The 9,034-nt window shown below is 27.8% G+C and overlaps 1 protein-coding gene across 4 annotated transcripts in view; it reads left to right on the plus strand.

Moving 5' to 3' along the window:
- The window catches only part of LOC117182318 (furin-like protease 2), a 731,195-nt gene that overhangs the window by 6,935 nt on the left and 715,226 nt on the right, over positions 1-9,034 (plus strand). For 3 of the 4 annotated variants that reach the window (XM_033375468.1, XM_033375471.1, XM_033375472.1), the window contains exon 1: positions 3,153-3,463. The exons of the other annotated variant lie outside the window; for it this stretch is intronic. The gene's annotated coding sequence lies outside the window, so the exon portion shown is untranslated. Of the gene's footprint in view, positions 1-3,152; positions 3,464-9,034 lie in introns of those variants that run through there. 4 annotated transcript variants of the gene reach the window in all.

Consider the following 9,034-nt stretch of genomic DNA (forward strand, 5'->3'; position numbering starts at 1 on the left):
GAGCAGTGTTGCGGAACGAACGTGTTATTTACTTAAATAGCACGAGAATTCTGGATCAATCTGAAAAATCTCGATCCCTTCCACACACTACTCCTTTCCCCTGCCGAGTGAGTCACGCCTACCCCGAAAGGGAAATGGCTTAATGGTGTAATAATAACGTGAAATTTATTGGAGTGACTGAAGTCTTGCAAAAAGGAATCAACAAATGCCGATGGAAAAAAATTACAATTTATAGTTGATATGTTAAATTATTTACCGAGAGGGTGAGGGTGAAATATTTTAGATTTTCGTTGAAATCTTCTATTCGAGCGATTTTTAACTCTTCTAATGTAAATTTAAAAAGAATCGTCCTCTATAGTTTCGATAGCTTTTTCATGACCTTTCCATTGATCACATGCATTTTTTAAAACAAATAAATATTCCATCTTTAATCATGAAAATCAAAACATATTTGACTTTTTTAAATGAAAGTAGTTTTTTTTTCATTTTCTTATCACAAAAGGAAGATGATCATTTTTCCTAGTTAAGCTTTGAGATAAAAATTGTGATTTTTATTGTTTATTTTTTTAAAGTAAGCTATGGGTAGTTTTTGAGAAAGTACCAAAAAATTGTACTGTTTATTTCGAAATTGAAAAGTTAAAACAATTATTTATCAAGAATTATTTTACCCTTTAGGGTTTAATTTGAAAATGTTCATATTTAACTCTTTTCGTAAAAATATTGGCTACCATGAAAATATTAAAATGACAATAGTAAGAGTTCCTTTAAACATTATGTTATTAACTAAAAATAATACATTTTTTAAAATTATTTAACTCGTTGCAAAAATCGTTAAACTCCTAATATTTAAAAATGTAGTATTCTGGATTCAAATTTCTTAAATGGTTTATGATTTTATAATGTAGAAAATAAAAAGCCAGGCACGCGAACACGGCGCTTTGTGATTTTGAGGGTATTTTAACGAATTTCTAGAGATCTTTAAGAAGTCAATTAAATGTTATTTCAATTTATTTTTACGGTTTCGACAATTTTAAATAATATGAAAGAAACAGAAAGAACTCAGAGGTTTTTTTAAAAAAGATTTTAAGTTATTTTAAATGATTACAAAAGCATTTCAAAAGATTTGGTTTCAAAAATGTGTGAAACTATACAATTTCTTTTATTCTTTCCCCTAAGTTCAATCTTTTTCGTGAAAAAAATTATCCTCTTTCCCCTTTTTGAACTATTTTTTGGTGTTGTGATCCCTGGAAATAAATGTCTCAACATGTTTACTAATATTGCTAATATTATTATATTATTAGTTTGCGTTTTTTCTTAAAGTTTTCACTATTTGTCCAGTATTCAGTTAGTCAGGTAATAATTAATTAAGGTTAGCAAATACAAAATCGTTTAAAAATTAATTATTTTAAACAATAGCATCTTTGAAAAATACCAGAAAATTCACTTTTTTCTGCAATTTTTCACTTTTTGTAAACTTTTTAATTATAATGGGATAATATTTAATTTAAGTGAACAATAATAATTGTTAAAACAATTTATTATTTCTAATAATATTCTGTTTGAATAATGCCAGAAAGTACTTTCATTTTTAATATTTAAAAGATATTAATTAAGACAAAAAGGCTCTCAGTAACTGCTTTAAGGAAAAGTTATGTTAAACATGATGCATAAGGAAAGTTTGAAGAATATTTCGAGGAGTATGTCAAATATCTGGTTTTACTTTATAAAAATATATACGCGAAAAAATGTTTTAAAAAAACTATTCTCATGTTTATTCATTATTTGTTCGTAACTGAAAAGCCAAAGTAAACATACAAACTTCAGAAAAATGCTAATAATATAATTAAGCAATTGTGTTTGTTAAATTTTATTAATTTTTATCTCACCCTAAATTAAAATGGACAAAAAGTGTAAACTTTAAGAAAAAATACAAATTTTTAACATTATTCAAAGTGAATGTTCTTAATTGATTGTGAATTCTCTTTTGTTAAAGCTCCTTTGGCTTTAACGAACGCATTCTCTTCCCTTATCTCGTGATTCGCACTCGATTAAAATTTGGCCAGAACGCAAATTTTTCTACGTTATGTTCACCTCTTTTATATTAAATAAAAAAAATAGAAAAGTTTATTTTTGATGATTACTTTAATATTTGTTTCCTATTTGGCATTAATCTTTTCTCGCTGCTACTTTGACAAATGTATCATTTCAATAAATGTCGAAAACAAATTTTTTAGATCTAATTTTAGGCGAAAAATTTGGTTATTAAACATCTTATTGCATCTCGTGTATTTCTTCATAAATATAATTGATTTATTTACAATGTTATTTTTTACGATTTAAATCAAAAATGCGCTTCCTAGCGTTAATTGATTCTAAGCAAATTTGTAGATATAATTTAGACGAAAAATTTTGTTAATGAAAATTTGATCATATCTTGTGCCGTTTTTTTTTAAATTCTATTTTTAATGTATTTTCATAATAAAATTTATAAGAAATTTGTATATATTTTGGGGTTGAACAACTTTAGTCTATTAATTTTCCTTCGTACCTGGCGTCAATTTTCAAAAAATTGTATTACATTTTTTTAATGTCACTTTTTACGATTGAAATAAAATCTACGTGTCCTATAAAAAATGACTCATAAGAAAATTGTAGCTCTTTCTTTGGTTAAATAAATTTATCTATTCATTTCTTTTTGTAGATTGTGTCGGCTATCCAAAGTTTAAAAAAAAAATATATATTTAATGTTTTTTTTCACGAATAAAACAAAAACTACGCCTTCTATCAAAAAGTAATTACATAAAAAATCTATAGATCTTTTTTGGTGACACAATTTTTGTCTTTTCCTCTCTTTTCGTATTTTGCATGGTTTGACAGCAGAATGGAATTTTGTATTTTTAATTTTTTTTCTAGTGGTTAAAACCAGAACTTTTGATTTTTGTAAAATAATAAAAAAATGCGCTAAAAAATAATAAACGAATTCCACGAAGAATTAGAAATACACGAATTTCCAGTTTCGCCAAAATTGAATTACTAGGGGGATCTTGACGCCTGCGTGTTTCACTCCTGGCGCGGAGGGTGGGGAAAGGTGGGAGAAACGCTGAGTTTGTTTATCGCCTGGTGAGCGGCGAGTCAGTGCCGTGCTACACTTCGGCTGTAGTGCGTCGGCTGCATAGTGTCTGTACGAAATTCGGTTTTTGAAAATTCGTTTCGGATGATTCGGTGTGCGGGCACCAACGTTTAACGCTGTTCACACATGTGTGATTCAATTAAATAATTATCAATCAAAATAAAAAATCTTGTACGTGCAGATAAAAACCATGTTGTGGAAAACTGCTAAAACATAGTTTGTTCGTTTGCCGTGTGACCACGAGGAAATCTGTGTGCGTTTTATTATTTAATTGTGTACGAGGGAAATTCAACCGGCCGCGACCGACTGACTCATCGCGTTTTTTCTCTAACGGTATGTAACACCTTCAATTTTATCAATAATATTCAACGTTTCATTCTGTGTTACTATCCAAACTTTACTCCAAAACGTAGAGTCGGTTACAGTTTTCACTGACAGTTAGGTTCTTAATGAACAGGGACATCAATCAAGTCAGAATTACTTTATTGTTGTGATGTTTGTAAAATTTCGTTTTGAGGTTAAGTATTTTATCTGTAATTTTAGTTGTCTTTCTTTTCATTTCAACTTTAAGGTTAGGCTTGGTTTTTTTTTTTTACTTCAAAGTGCTAAAGTCACAAGTTATTCTTTTTAATTATCCTGTTTGACGAGATGTTTAGTTGATAATTTCAATATTTTGAAGATAACCTATTTCTGATATTCACTTTCTAACGGTCAAGATGGTTTCTCTTATTATTTTTAACTTTTTCGGTAAAATTGGCAACGTCTCGGGAGAAATGAACTCGCATTATAGGAAAATAGTCTTTTATTTTCCATACTGAAGAAATGATTCTGTTTATATTAATTCGTTAGAATATTTGGGTTTGGGCACAAAATAAACGCTTCATTCCACAAATGATTGATTCGGATTTCTGTGTATTTGAAATTTAAATTTTCTATCTTATATTCCGATACTTTATTCGAAATTTATTTTTCTCCTCACATTTCTCTTATTTAAATTGGAAGCGATTAAAATGACTTTTACCAATTCAAACCTCTAATCTAGAAAATATCAAGATCTAGCATCTTTTTCGGAGAAAATTCTAAAGTCTGTTGATGCATTTCAAGAGCTAAAACTCGTTTTGTCAGAAAAGGTATAAAGCTAAAAAAGATTTTTCAGGCAGAGGTTTTAACTTTTTAGGACTTAGGCAGTAAAAGATATTCTTTTTACGAAGTTGCGTGGCTTGAATTACAAATTTCGCGTTTTCGGAAAGAATCGCTGGTACGGTTGAGTGAGACTTTACTGAATAAACGTTTCACATGCACACCCACACAACCTTGTTCTCAGCTGACTCGACCGGTCCAACAAACTTTGCGATCAACGACTTTCACCTTCTCGCTGTGCACAAAAACCTGAAAAAGAAATCCGTTAGATTGATCTTTCTATATTCTTATCGGGATTTTATCAATTTTTATCAATAATTTAAACTTTTTTTCGATTCTTTATTATTTTATAATATAACATAATTGAACCTAAATTTGTTTCTGTCTATCTTACTAATTGAGAAATGACATAAGGTAGTTTTCTGATTATGTTGACAATTCAAATGTTTGGTTGAAAAGGAATTTTTTAACTATTTGTAGTTTACAATTAAAATCCTTGTTTAGTTGAAATTTCATCTATTAAATTTGTCGTTGCAAGTTCATTTTTTTTATTTTATTTATTTATTTTTTTTTTTTAACACTCAACCACTTAGTCATTTCGTTAAAACGCTATAATTATTTTTTGAGGATTTATCATGACCTATTTTGCTGAAAATCCTTCTTTTTTAATTGAAAGTTTAACTATTCACTGTTTTGATGAAAAATCCATCCTATTTAATAAAAATTTAAGTGTTTTCTTTAAATTTGTTGTTTAGTTCAAAATTCATGTATTTTGTTTTGTGTTATTTTTGGTTGAATGTGTACGTTTATATTTTTCGTACACTCTTTTAAAGTTGGAGACTGAAGGTCAAGTTCGTTATCCAGCTTTTTTGAATGAAAATTCAAAAGTTAGAACAACATTAAAATTCTAAAAATTACATTTTTGGACATGCGACACAAGCAACGAAAGAAATAAATTGACAAAATTTATTCACCTAAAAAAGATAAACAAATTTGTTATTCGTTTTTTTTAGAATACATTTATGTGGAAAATAATTTATTCTTAGAACAAAGTTATAATGATGCATATTTCTAATTGCAGTTGCAACAATATTTATGGATAAAGTAGAAATGGGTAAAAATATTTCGTTTATTTGAATGTTCGGAACTTCAAGTACATATACGCTAGGATGCGTATTTTTGGTGTTTAAATCATAAAAAGTGAAATTGGGAATGAACTAGTTAAATTTATGCAAAAACGACAGAAGTTGCAATAAAATGTTTATGTACAAAATTGTGTTTTACAGGATGTACACTTTTTTAATTATAAAAAAAGTTAATGAAAATATGTATGTTTCAAAACAAATGTTTATTATAAATTGCAATAATATTTTATTGAAATGATACATTTTTCAGGTTTGCTGACATAAAAGTTAATGTAAAATAAAGAACAAATATTAAAGTAATCATGTGAAATAAAGTGTGTACCTTATTTTGCAATCTCTGAATAAGCAGTTCCGGACCGTGGTAAAAAAATAAATATAAAAACATTTGATATCAAGAAAAGTTCGCATTTTTGACAAAATCGAGTGCGAAGCATGAGGTACGTCATGAGAATGTGTTCATTTTAGCTGAAAGAGCTTGAAAAAAAGAGAATTCACAATCAAAAAATTACGTGAGATCTTCCATTGAACCGGGAAATCCCCGAGGAATGATAGTGAATGTAGATTGTTGTTTGGGAAGCCCCTAGTTCTACGTAGAAAAACGTACGCACAGTAAATCCCAGAGATATTATTTGTCTGAAGTTGGATAAAAATGTGGCAAGCAATTGACAACAACAATCATCCAATGACGGATCATTTTTATCTGCCTCGTGATAAGTTTTATGTAACTTAGGATAAATGTAGTTTTCAATTGTTTTCAGCGTTTTTATCCAACTCCAGATAAATATTATTTCTGGGGTTTAACTGTATATGCAATCACTTTAAATGGAGCTCGGTATCATCTGATATTACGTGTTCACGAATATTAAACTATGCATTATTCTTCCATTTAGATATTGTGCAATTTCAGGATTGCTGCAGAACCTGGAAACATCCTGTAATTAAAAAAAAAAACTGAATTTTTGTAGTGGTGTTTAAAAAAAGTTGTATTCTTTTATTACGTTGCTGCTGATTTATTTATTTAAGATTCCTAAGAACAGATTAACGTTTAAACTATTTGAATGATCGCTCAATATCATGCGATTACAAATAATAAATTACATAGTACTCTCTGTGCTTGAAGTTCTGAAAGTTCAAATAAACGAAATTTTTTACTGATGATTTGCAAACCAGGAAAAGTGCTCATTCTAATCTTCAAGTTTTATTTTCTTTTTAATCATTATTATTACCTAAGAATTTATCTGCTGATTTACAATGTAAGATGTATAGGAATTGATTATGTTTACGTTTAAACGATCTGAATTATCACTTTGAATGATTCAATTTGCAGTTCAGTTTTGAAAACCAGGAAATGTTATATTTATAATTAATTATAACTTAAAAGTAATAATTATAATTATTAATTTACAATTAAGGAAAATAATGGACCTGAAATTCCGTACGCTCAAATGAACGAAATATTATTCCTAATTTCTATTATGTCCATGCATATTGTTCCAACTGTAATTAAAAATAAAGTGGCTGAAGTTTGCAACGTTTATAAACGAAATTATACAATTTTCGAAATTTCTTTTGGTGATTATTTGCACCCGGTGACAGGTAAAACAGAAATTAGTTTAAGCCCAGTAATTCTTAATAGCTGACTAAGGTTTACAAATCTAGGGATTTTGAAAATTATATAGAAAATAAAAAACAAAAATTTATTTTCGTTTATAAACGTTAAAAACTTCAACTACCTTTTTAAAATATGCTATTAATTCTGTTCCAAGTGGCAGAGGATTATTTTTAAAGCAATTTGATCAACTTATTTTCTGGAACTTTCTATAATATATTAAATTTTAATTTTTGTATTATCCTTGAGGTATTTTAACTAAACATTAAAAATTAAATTTTCAGCCCTCAACATCGTTTTAGCAAGTTTATAATTTCTTCTGGAATTTTCTGAGTCTATGCTAGCGTCGGATAAGAGGATTCTTGTCGTGCCTGTAATTTTTAAATCTTTTGAATTAAAGTTTACATTTTCTCGCGAGTGTCTTGAGTTCATCGAACTACTCTTTTTCCTCCTGACATGTCAGTCCTGGCATTAATTTCTTTCTTAATTTAGCGTCCCAGTCATTACGAAGTATGATGCGTAATTGCACTTTTCTTCACGTACAGTAAAAAGGCTCATTTAAAATGTTTGCTTCTATTTTCAGTATTATTAATTGGTATTTATAGTAGTCGTAGTTTTTTCTGTAAAATACTTTTTACTATAAGCGATTGACATTTTTTTAATATAAAATAAAGGTGTTATTGTCCAAATTGAGCTAAAATTTCTTAGAGTTAAATAAGGCAAGTTTTTTAAATCAGATGCTTCTGAATTACATTCTTCCGATTTTTAAATATTTTTAATTAATTGAATTATAATTGATAATAATCATCTTCAAATCCATTTATTCACTTTGTCCACATTAAAAGTATCATGTTTCCGCTCTTTTTTACGTGTTTTTTGTCTCTCATGAAATTATTGTTCCCCTTGAATGGGAATGTTTATCGTTGATTTTCTTCAAGTTATTAAATTTTCTTTGTAAAGTGAAATTACTGAATTCGACAAACTGTGATTCACAGTTTGAAAATTAATTATTTTTATCGACTTAGTTTGAAGATCCTATTTTAAGAATGCATCATATTTTAAACGAAATTTAAACTGGTTACTATTTTTGCATAATATTTTTTATAAAATGTCCGGTAACGATCCATAATAATTGATACTATAAAATGAGAGGATGTTTTGAAACGTTGAAGACATTTTTCCCATTCTTTAAAAATATTTTTATTTATTCTTTGTATATTTAAAAAATTTGCAGTTTTATTACATTCGCATGTCCTCTCACGCGATCTTTATAGGAATATTTCAAATTTATATCCATCACAAATACATTCCATGATCTCTTTGTTTGATATTTTTATACTTTCTGGGTTTACTCTTAATTAAAAAATGTTATCTTTGGTGAATTTAAATTTTTATTTCTCGAAAATCTCATTGTCTAAATTGGTCAAGTTTTTTTATAATTTCTCTAAAGATTTGGAAATGAAATTTGCCCATTTTAACCGGCGAATTATCAATTTTAATGTTAAAGTTTTTAAAGTTTATTTTCAATTTCAATTTCCGCATTTTAATCGCTTCGAATTGACAATAATCCAAATTTATTGATTTTTAATTCTTAATTATTCCATTTTGAACGCTTCAATTAGAATTAATACAATTTTAAGTGATCTATTTTCCAAACTTCTTGTAAAAAAATATTAACTTTATACGTAGCTGAAGTTTTCAACGTTTATAAACGAAAATAAAGTTTTGTTTTTTAATTTTCTATATAATTTTCAAAATCCCTAGATGTGTAAAACTTAGTCAGCTATTAAGAATTACTGAGATTAAACTAATTTTTGTTTTACCTATCACCAGGTGCAAATAATCACCAAAAGCAATTTCGAAAATTGTATAATTTCGTTTATAAACGTTGCAAACTTCAGACACATCACTTTAAGGTGGTTTTAGCGTGAAACGAAATCCATGCTAAAAAGCTGAAATTTTTATTATAACTTCTTTAACTATTTTTGAATACATCTGCGAAGTTTCAGA

This window comes from Belonocnema kinseyi, chromosome 10 (assembly GCF_010883055.1).
Source record: "Belonocnema kinseyi isolate 2016_QV_RU_SX_M_011 chromosome 10, B_treatae_v1, whole genome shotgun sequence".
NCBI classification, from domain to species: Eukaryota; Metazoa; Arthropoda; class Insecta; order Hymenoptera; family Cynipidae; genus Belonocnema; species Belonocnema kinseyi.